Consider the following 11,538-nt stretch of genomic DNA (forward strand, 5'->3'; position numbering starts at 1 on the left):
AATTAGTTTAGCATATCACAATCTGTCGTTAGAAAATACGAAAAGCAGCGTACTTGTGCTATTTGTTCATGCGTAACTTATAATAAGATATTATATGTTATGAGCATGGTGTATTAGGTACGTAGATGTATTATGCAGTAGCTTTGTTTTAAAAACAAACATTTAGAACACAGGTAGAACAATACATCAGTGGAAAAGACCTGAATACTGAACAAATGAGCACCTGGAGGCCCGTACGTCAGCGTGAAATACGGCGCCCGCTGGAACCAAGTCCTGAATTGATATCAAACTTTCAGAACTTTTAACTTGTATGCGATTTTGTGGGAACTGGTTCGTTGTGTCTAGTCAGCAGGATATTTGCATGGAAACAAAGAAGCGTAGACGGGATAATAGTATGAAGAACCACTTCACTTTGAATCCCAAGCCGGCTCACCGGCTCAAGTCTTCTGCCTTACAAAATCACATGTTAAGGGGCCCACGCTCCATACATACCTACATACATATAGTTACATTGCTGTGAACCACCACCTGTCCACTTCATCTGTGATAGTGATTATTAAATGGCACTGCTTCATTATCATGAAGTGTCCACTGTCGACAGAATAACGTAATCTATTGATAAACCGTTATTATTATGCAGCGGCATCGTTAGGTTTACGATAGGTCATATTTTGATTGCCACTTGCGGTGGAAAACAATGTTAGCTTTGGTGTTTTTCCATGGGGGTTATCCGTAATACAAGTCAGTGACGATAGAGTTTTAATTAAAGAAAATTAATGCAATCTGGTCTTGAATATAACATTTTAATAAATAAGACCTCTTTGTTGTAGTCAATTTGTTTTATTTTCAAACATGCGTGGAAATGTTGTCATTACATTCGCAACAATAGGCTGCAAAATAACTTGCATACTAGGTACTTAAACGAAGCGCGCCGGCAATGAATTTTCGTATAACATTCTTGGCATAAACCTTCAAAGTTTTGGTTAAGCGTGAAATAAGTATTAGACATTATAACTTGAGGTTATTGTCAATATAGTGATTTTTGTTAATGATCCAAAAACGTTTTCTTAAATAAAAGAAAAAAAGTCTAATTGTAAATAAGTATTTAGATCATCCAATCATGAAATACTTATTCGTAGGATTAAGAGCGCGGCACAAATTCGACATGTCCAAATATCTTAAAATCACTGATAAGAATAGTAGTTAATCAAAAATACGACTTTCCCTGAAACAAACAATGGGCCAAGATAAAAACCAACAAAACATTATGCAAATCTCATGACAAATAACCCGAGTTCATTTGCATAACAAAATCTCGGTTTTAAACAATACTACATTATAAAACTGTAACCGTATCAGCACTTGCGTCTGAATCGAGGACAAGTTAGTAATAAAAACTGTTTATTATACCAATATTCACTCCATTACATATTAGAGTATGTGTAAGCGGAGGAACTTCGCAAAAGCGAGCAAGCTTTCGATCTTTTGTCGGTGACCAAGACTCATTTTAGGTCATTATTATACGCGGACAGTTGTTTTGTTTTTACCAATATTCATATCATACAAAGTAGCAATCTTCGTCAGATGGTGCTACACTACATCGAACTACTTAAGAAGATATTAGTATTTCATATTAAATATGATAGAAAAAGTTTGTTCAAAAAAGCACGCATAACATAACATTGAAAACAAATATAATTATTATTTATTTGTTTATTGATTATTTGTTGATTTAAAGAAGCAATAATTTTCTCTTCATACCGTAAAACCAAAACACTAGCTATAGTACCTAATCAAGCGCTAATGTGATACAATCTACAGTCATAATATGTTTTACAGTAGGTACATGGTACTAATTTACCGCCCTAGTGCGGTAACTAGCACTATATACGTGCGTATGTCCATAGTGCGTAGGGTCATATGTAAAAGGTTGTATAGTACACGTACGTAGTGTACTATTTCTATTCGTCGACTTTAATGGTTGAATTATGATTTCGTATACCAAACTATAATTGCGTACTTTACTCAACTATAATATTCATTTCGATACGCTGTAGTCAACTATAAAAGAATTTAAATTTGATTTAAATTTCATTTGAGAACGTACCGCCGCGCTCCTATAGAAAAGACATTAACGCACGACTATTTTGTCTACTGAGATACTTACGAAATTCCATTAGTAATTTAGGTTTTATAGTAAAAAAAAGTTTTATTTTACATGACTCGTCGAAAAAGTATTGTATACAATAGTGATATAATCAAGCTTTTCAATCTCGTACGTTACTTAAACACGGTACTTGACTAAAAAGTTCTCTATTATATCACGATTGTATAAAATACTATTACAATACACTAGGGTACTATAAGGAAATCAACGTTTCATATATACCTACCACCAGGCCTCTGTTTCCCAACTGTGACAATTGTCATCACAATGACGCTACTTACAGCGTACAGTATAAGGAATACTTTTGTCAGTGTAAGCTGTTAATTTGTCAGCGTGGTGAAAGAGGCGCCAGCCCTTATTTTCTGCCGTTCTCTTGTCGGAATCAACGAAATCTAAAATGTCGTAAGGCCGTGAGAATCGCGCGTTGCCTCACAGAAAAAAAACGTCCAATAATTCACTTTGGCCGTATTAAGAGACGAGTAAGCCATTTGTAAAATTGTCCGCTCGAGGCTGGACAGTTATGAAATTGGACGATTGCGTCATTCGGTCACATTTTTGACGACCTCTCTAATTTGGGACCGATTTACTACGACATAATTGTAAGTGGAAAGGGAAAGGCGACAATATGATGGGAATTTGTGTCACATGGAATTGCTTGCGTTTTTTTCTAATTAAAAAATATTTTAACTGAGTGCCACGCAAAATGGGGATTTTCGTATCTTTTATACAATAAACGAAAAAATCCATTTCTTGTACAGGGGATAATCGGTCGATTTGCCTTCAATTCGGCCTTGTCAAAGATACAGGTAAGTAATGAATGTAATGACGATCAAACTGCAATAGCAAATGACAGCAAAAAAAGAAGTCCATGAGAGTAATTTGAGATGGTTCAAAAAATCAAGCAGTCGCTAAGCACATTTTTACACCAAATGACATGTGAACCACGAACGAGATCGCATTCCAAATTCCAAATCCAAATAGGTGATCAAATAAAATTGGATAGCATCGTACTACAAGCCTACAACAACAACACATATAACACAATTGTTAGACCTTATCTTGTTGCACTAAGGTTAAGATTGGTCAGTTAATGTCGTGATAAGATTGGATCGAAATGTCGTCTTATGAGATGGTAATTGGTGATTGTCTTATGTTTTTTTTTACTATGCATATGGCGCCGGTAACCAGTAAGTGCGTAGGGACTTTGTTACGATGTAGCAAGTTCTAATTTTGCCGGACTTTTTGAGATAATGTTGTATTGTAGGGTACTGGAATTTGTTGCGATACGGATATATCAATGGGAGAATTTTATAATGATACGTTTAGATCGATCGATCGATATAACTGCATCGCCATCATCGTCCTATAACAATATTGGAACGAACAGTACATAAAGCCTACCTAAACATACACCTACATAAATGATAAAAAAACTCGCTCATCTGCCTTGATCTTAGATACTGCGATAATTCTCTAACGGCATTGTACTAATATTATGAAATAAGTTTAACAAACCATATGACCCCATTTCATTAAATTGCCATGTCACCGTATTTGAAACGAAATTTGTACGAACCAGCGGTCTAGCAAAATATATCCGTCTGATTAGATTAAATTGAAATAGACAGATACGTGACTGGTTATATCAAACAAAAATAGTTTCAAGTGTAATCAATATTTATTTGGGACTTTAGGGGGCAAGTAGGCAGACTTTACACCAATACTTTTAGGTTTATTCTAAGAATCTACCATCCAATCGCTGCAGCGCCAGAACACAAGGGTCATGAGTCATATCTACTCCTTGGTTTAGTTTGTTTAGGTTTTTCAATCCTTGCAGCGTAGCCCTACAGGTGTCCATTTCCTATTGCTGACTATACTGTCCTTACGTCTTCCCTACTACTTCGAAAAGCTTGTCATTGTGCAAAATAATACATTGTCTCGGTGTAATTTTATGGTGACGGCCTTACAAAGATGCTTATTTCGTGAGCGAAATACCGAGTAGTATGAGTACTACATTACCGTATCTACTTGTTTTGTCTTTCCTACTATCGTGGAAGAACTATTCAATATGCAGCATAAGATTTTGCCTCGGCTGAAAATAGTCCACTCTTAGTCTCTAATGCAACTCCTGACATATCTACTTCTTGGTTCAGTCTTCCCTACTACCACGGAAGAGCTATTCAATATGCAGCATAAGACATTGTCTCGGTGCAATCTTGCGGCGGCGGCCCCACAAAAGGGTCCACTGTTTATTTGCGGCCCATACGATACTTGCGGTTTCAGGAAATTGCTGCGGCATGTAAGTAATTTTCTAAGTCGGACCGACGACCGTTTTCTAAAGGATTCTGGCGGGGGTTAAGATTAGCTGGAAGTGGTGGAGTGACCGGTGTTTTAGGACAAAATCAGATTAAATCTTAGTTTATCAGGGACCTATGTGGGATGTAAGCAGGTCCAGATTCAGATTCAATTTGAACGCAGTTGAAATTGGATAAGGTACCTACGTCAAACAAAGTAAGTATGATTATGTTATATTTTTACCACACTTCACGAATCAACTGTTTATTCGTACCATCCACAGCTATATGCAAGTACAGCTAACACGTCTTAAGATTTTTACTCAACTTATTTTTTTTTTTAATAAATAGCCTGTAGTGTCCCACTGCTGGGCAAAGGCCTCTCCCTTTGATTTCCATGACTCCCGTTGTTGAGCTGTTTCCGGCCAGTTATTAGTGAAGGTGTCTAAGTCGTCCCGCCATCTCCGCCTGGGCCTGCCACGTCCGCGCTTCTTTTGCGGCATCCACTTGGTGGCAATACTAGCCCACCTATCCGGATGCATGCGGCAGACGTGACCTGCCCAGTTATTAATATATTACAATATTTAGATGAGACCGTCTGGTAGTTTAATAAGGGCCGGGCCATTTACCCGTCTTGGATGAGACCTTTATTTGGTTCTGAGACTTATTGTGAAAGTCTCAATATAGAATTGACAAATTAGTTTCGTTGGCACAAAACACTAATTGTAACAATACACCAGCAAGTTTTCACCAAAACTAAAATTTTGTGGACCAACATCACAATTTTAAAAAACTTCAAAAGATTTGAGCTACAGTTACCAAGATAGCTCCCATTGCCTATTGCAAATAGATCTTTGAATTATTAACAGACGTGTGCTTTGTGTATAGATTATCTCACGATGTTTTCTATTCTACCTTAATTAGAAACAAAAGTGGTAGAAATTACCCTGCTTGGTTCTTCAATAAAACTTAATTCCTTTTACCCCATCCTATAACACGTCCAAATTAAATTCTCCAAGACTGCTGGCTCGGGCGACCCCGGCCAACTCCGGGAGCGTTGGGGATAGCTTTTTCATCGTTATTTTCTGATCGTTGAGGTTAGATTAGACTATTAGAGGTTTCGTAATTCTATTACAGTCGCCATTTCGATATTGGCTTGGCTTGAAGCACGTACTGTTTAAGTAGCGTGGTTTGTTAGGAGGGCATTCACACCTGATGATGCTGCTTATACTCAATTTGTATGTAGTTGGATGTAAGTACCTATTTACCTACAGTTGAATGATGTAGTGTTTTAGTCCTTATTAAACTTTCCCATAGACGGCCAACACCGTCCGGGACAATGTAGCCGACTTCAGGAAGGTATTTATTTAAACCGAAATTATTAGGTAGGTACTTATTCAGGTTTAAGATTACAATCTTCTTCAGGATAACTAAATTCAATCATTGCGGCAGTTTTAAACAATTAACTATGCAGATTTTTTTTGTTCCAATGAAATATGTACAAAACCTCATACAATGATGTCATTGTTGAGTTTTGTAAGTGGCGTTTGTGAGTAGGTATGTAGGTACATACACGCGTACACTCAAAAAATGTAACTCCATTTTTCGTCAGTTAGGTAGCCCATACAGGGGTAGGGTGTGACAGCAGTACCTATGACTAAATTAGACATCCGTTATTCTAAGAAAGTTATTATACGAATTGTTTGATAGACAGATGGACAATTATGTTTTGTAAATCGTGACGGGAGTCAAATGAGTTTGTGTTAATGGCAAATCAATTATACGCCTACTATAGCATCATGTGATAACAGATCTGACAAGTTGATAAGTTATTGGCAGGGCAATTACATTAATATTTGTGTAAATTACACATTACACAATTACACATTCAAGAAAATGTTTTAAATAAGAGAAGACGTTTATTTAACGGGGGTCCCTTTGTTTGACATAATTATTGAAAGTCATAATGTAATGATTGTCATATTATCATTAGCCATAATTCTGAAACCGTTAACTTTTCAGGATTTTCCTAAGGTTATCCTATAAATAGGTTAGGTTAGGTTTGTTTTATGGCAATCCTCAAAAGTTACGCGTTTCTGAGAAAAACCAAATTATGACTAACGAAAATGTGGACCTGTATTTAACACTTATGTTTTATTCTTCGTTAATAGGAAAGACTAGCCGTTACCAAAGTTCTAATCCAAGTTCTGGTGTTTCACACCCTCAAACGTTGTGATAAAAAAACACACTAGAAAACTCAATTTATGGAGTGGAACAAGTCTCAAATTTCTAGATTCAACAATTAGTGTAATTGGTAGACAAACATACAAAAGTCTAGTAAAAGCGCTCCTCCATTTCACCTTTTGCTGGCTCTATGCAATTATAAGCCGTGTCCAAAATCGCACGGCTCTCGAAGGTCGCGGCACCCATGATGTCATATCGTACATGATGTTAGTGGTTTCTCACGATGAAGTCGTGACCTAACTGGACTTGACAGTTTGTAGGAAGCATTCCTTATCTAATGGATATCAGATAGAACTGACATAGGTAGATGTTAGAATTAGAATATTGATGTCACGCAAATACAGTATCTTACTTATAACTTATTCTGTTACTAATAACAGAAATGGCTAAGAGGGTCTGGTGATAAAATTGATCTTCACGTCTTACACTCTTAACAGTCGTGTTTAAATCGTTTTGAACACCTCGGCCGCTGTGCTACTTCTGCTACTGATTATAGGATTATATTTTCCGAAAGAGCAGGTGCAAGTCTTTAGTAGGTGGTACGTGTTTTAAAGAAGTATAAATAAATAAATGAATATTATAGGACATTTTTACACAAATTGACTAAGCCCCACGGTAAGCTCAATAAGGCTTACGTTGTGGGTACTCAGACAACGATATATATAATATACAAATACTTTAATATATCGAAATCATCTATGACTCAGGAACAAATATCTGTGTCATCACACAAATAAATGCCCTTACCGGGATTCGAACCCGGGACCATCGGCTTCATAGGCAGGGTCACTACCCACTAGGCCAGACCGGTCGTCAAAGTATGAAAATTTAAAAATGACTCCTTAAATCGTTTCCTATACAGGAAATAGTAAGAGAGGTTTAAATAAGACTTCCGTTAGCAAATTATACGCGAGAGAAGTCGAGGACCAAAATAGGAATTAATAACGACTACTAAATTAAAACGGTTAGAACATCATGCACATTTTAATCACGATTATCTAATGCTACATCATAATAAGTTAAAAAGCAGCCAGGTGATTTATCACAAAGTTTGGCTCGTGGCGGCGATGTCATGGCGATAGACCCTCCACCATAAAGAATTTGTGTCAAGATCACTTTTAGCTATTTATACTCTTCATTACGTTTTTGATCAGATTCGTAGTTCGATTTATCTATTTTAGGCTTAACAGTTACAGCCAATTTCGTTACAAGTTTATTTTAGTAGTAGTATTAATCACTTTATTGTACACAACACAGGTTTACATAAAATTTACAGAAATAGAGGTACAAAGGCGAACAAGCCGTTTGTCTGGCTTATTATTTTAGTAACTTTTTTACTTCGTGAGTATATTTATAAAATCATAAGTTATTAAATGTACAATCTTTGAACCTTAATTATATTATTACATAAATTTTCAACCATGTGTAGTTTTATATACACTTTCTCATAGCGCAAAGCACTGTCTTAGGAACTTTTTACTAAACTATTAATAAATGTGTTTGCATAGGTTCTTCATCAGTATCAGTAAATACCAAATATTAAGTGTAGCAGCAGTATTATATAATACATTGTTGGCTCTTATTTCGACAAAACTAAAGATGGTATCAATGGTATCAAGCTAAAAAATTGGGTAACGCAATTTCCAAATAAATTAACCTCTTTGTTACAAGTACAACCGTCCATCGCATTAGACTATGTCAAATCTAATTGAAGAGCTTGTACCTATTTTGACCCCGTCAAACAAAAATTTTCGTCAAGATTTTATCTTTGAAACATGACATTTCGAATCAAACTACAAGTATTGTCTAAAGGCCTCACCGCTCGTTTTAACCTACCACATATGACATAATGGGTCTGTTCGGCTAAGCTAAACTCAACTTTATTTCAGTTTAATAAGGTTCACGTTATCGGTAGTGTTATATTTGTGAAATCGGCGTCAGAATAGTAGCCATTATCTGAGAGAACATACGTTCGGAAATGGTAGAAAAAAGGCCGAAATATGATTAATAGGGCGGCGCTGGCGCAGTCGTGTGTGATTCTCTCGTTTGACAGATTGTCTCGGCTCTCTGACCCGAGCGCCCCGCGGAGGTACTGATGACGATGGCCCGAGCACTTCGTTATCGATATCGATAAGAATATTTTATAATGATTCACAAGTTTTTATTTATTTATTTTTGCACTGTGAGTACCTACTGTGGCCCTAGTCACAGTACTCACAGTAGATTATACTCTATTCCCCATAAGTCCCATAGAACACACATTGGATTGCTAAATATCATTTAACAGTGCTAAGGTTCTATTATCAATTCTAAACATTTAGTGGACTCTATCTTATCATTTCTCATGTCACAGATACTCGTTGGTCATGCGCCCTTTTCATTTTTAATTAGGCTTGACTTACAATGTAGAGTGCGACATTTTAGTTGTTTATCATTAGGTACTAAACGAATGTTACAATAGTTGCTAAATAATGCATTGAAAGCTGTCAATTAGAAGGTACTTAGGATTAATTTAAACATATGTTTACATATGTCAGTCAAATATCAACAGGACATGATACCAATTTTCAACTTCACTTAAATTGACTTAAAACAACTATTGTCCATCCCTTACCTTTCCTAAAAGACGTTTACAAGACAGGTGATAAATAAACTTGAGTTACTTTGTGTTCATGTCATGCTCGCATTGTCTTAGCTCCATTATTATCTAAACATCTAAAAGCGGATTTACATAGCCGGTGTCCAAGATAAACATCTTTTATTACATAATTCCATCACCTAAATCATGGCAATTTGTGTTTGAAACAAATAAAGATTTTTGTATTTTTTTGTATTTTTGTAATTCGTAATAAGTAGCAGTAATTTTTTTTTTGTTTTACATTGGTGATTTCCATTTTGGTGTTTTACATTTCCTGTGACACCTACTATTAAACAGAATATTACTTATTCAAATTTGAAATTGTAATTATGTAACTTTTAATGTGTACAAACGTATTTACTCATCAGGAAAAAAGAGAGAGATACTCACAGGTATCAAGGGAACGCTAATTATGTAAATTGTTGGTTTATTTAAAGCCCAAACTAAGCTTCAGTGTCAGTTTGGTGAGAGGATTTCCCTTATTTAGTGTTAGAATCTGTATGACTTCTCAAGTTCTTATATACATGATAATTTGACGCCCTGTTATCGATAATTTCATTTCCATAAGATCATCACTACACGCCGGTGAACTTAGATTACTCTCAGCACGAGACGGTCCCGCGTCCGCGCTCGTTCGCAACGCTTTGACATCCCGACATCTACCACCACAGTACTTTTTCATGCCACACCACCGTATTACTACGCAAGAAGGTTCAAACTGTAGGTTACGAGTTGTATTTGATGCATTTGTATTTCAGTACGTCATACGTTGATAGACGGCTTGCCCAGGTCGGTGTGAGAGCGTAACTTTTTTTCTTCACTCGAATGCAATATGAAGATATTGAACGATTATTTTTCATCAACATTTATTTTGTTTTTAAAACGCATTACGTTTTGACATCAAATAAAATGTGTTCTGAAGCGACAGCCCGTGATGTTTACGTTTATCATTTAAATTAAGTGAAGTAATTTTTCGTGTCTTTGTATTTATATGGTACCACTCATCTTGCCAACATACATATAAAAGGAAGTGATCCACTGGTTAGACCCAATTTATATTTTTCTTAATTCGCATTTATAACATTCTCTTCATAATTTAAGGGAGTTTAGTACCTATGTCAGCATAGCTACATTCCAAATTATATTCCAAACTCTTCCAAATCTGTTTGCCTACTATTTTGAGTTAGATACATCGATGCCATCGATGGTACTAAGGTTTAAAGGTTAGTTTAATAGGAGGCTTTATTTATCCGAATGACTTTATTCGTCTGTGTTCTGCCCCAGCACGGCAATTCTTCACGCGTCATTTATTTCATATGACAGTTGACAGTTGGACACTGACAGAGACAGTTGCTGCCAGACTTGCTGGAAAACCGTATCGGAATGCATGAGTAGAAGTGGTATTCGACTTTTTTTAATGACTACTCGTAACATTGCGGACATGTGGCTATTTTTATGTACTTCTTTACGTAGGGGAGCGGGGGACAGCCTAGTACACTTTTTACATAAATCGTCATAGTTCGAAATATTACCTATTGAAACCAGTTTTAAGCCTCTACACATTAACCTATGTAATTACTGCAGTTGCACATATATGAAGCTAAAGATAAAAGTACAAATTAGATTTCTCCAACTCAAGGATAGTATCGAGTCGATACTGCCCCAAGAGGGGATGGCTTTGAACTTACATGGGGCAGATATGGGGCTGTAAAGGCAATAATTTCGAGATATACCTGTTTTTTTATCTGTACTTAAGTAGTACAGTTTGTGAGTAGTTTGTCACTAGAAATAATCGTGTTAACATTTTACTCGTATATACAATTTGCAGTTACAGCAAAGAGGGGTAGTTTTGTATATTAATATTTTTTGGAGTGTTCAAAGGTGCCTCAATAGGGGTAAAGTATTGAAATCTTACTTAAGCTACCCCCTTAGCAGTTTTGCACACACCATTGTCAAAACTACCCCAACAATTTATTATATTTTGGTTAAATCAATAAATTGCAATGTTTTAATTATTTATAGTAAAATAATTTAATATTTTTTAATATTGTAAGTACAGAATTCAAATAAATATTATATTAAACAAGACTAATTGTAATAAGTATTGAACCACTTAGTTCATGGAATTTGAGTAAATGCATTATTAGCATTTACTAAAATAGTATTACTGTTTCAATTTACGTACCTACATGTCA

The sequence above is a fragment of the Cydia strobilella genome, chromosome 17 (genome assembly GCF_947568885.1).
Source record: "Cydia strobilella chromosome 17, ilCydStro3.1, whole genome shotgun sequence".
Lineage (NCBI taxonomy): Eukaryota > Metazoa > Arthropoda > Insecta > Lepidoptera > Tortricidae > Cydia > Cydia strobilella.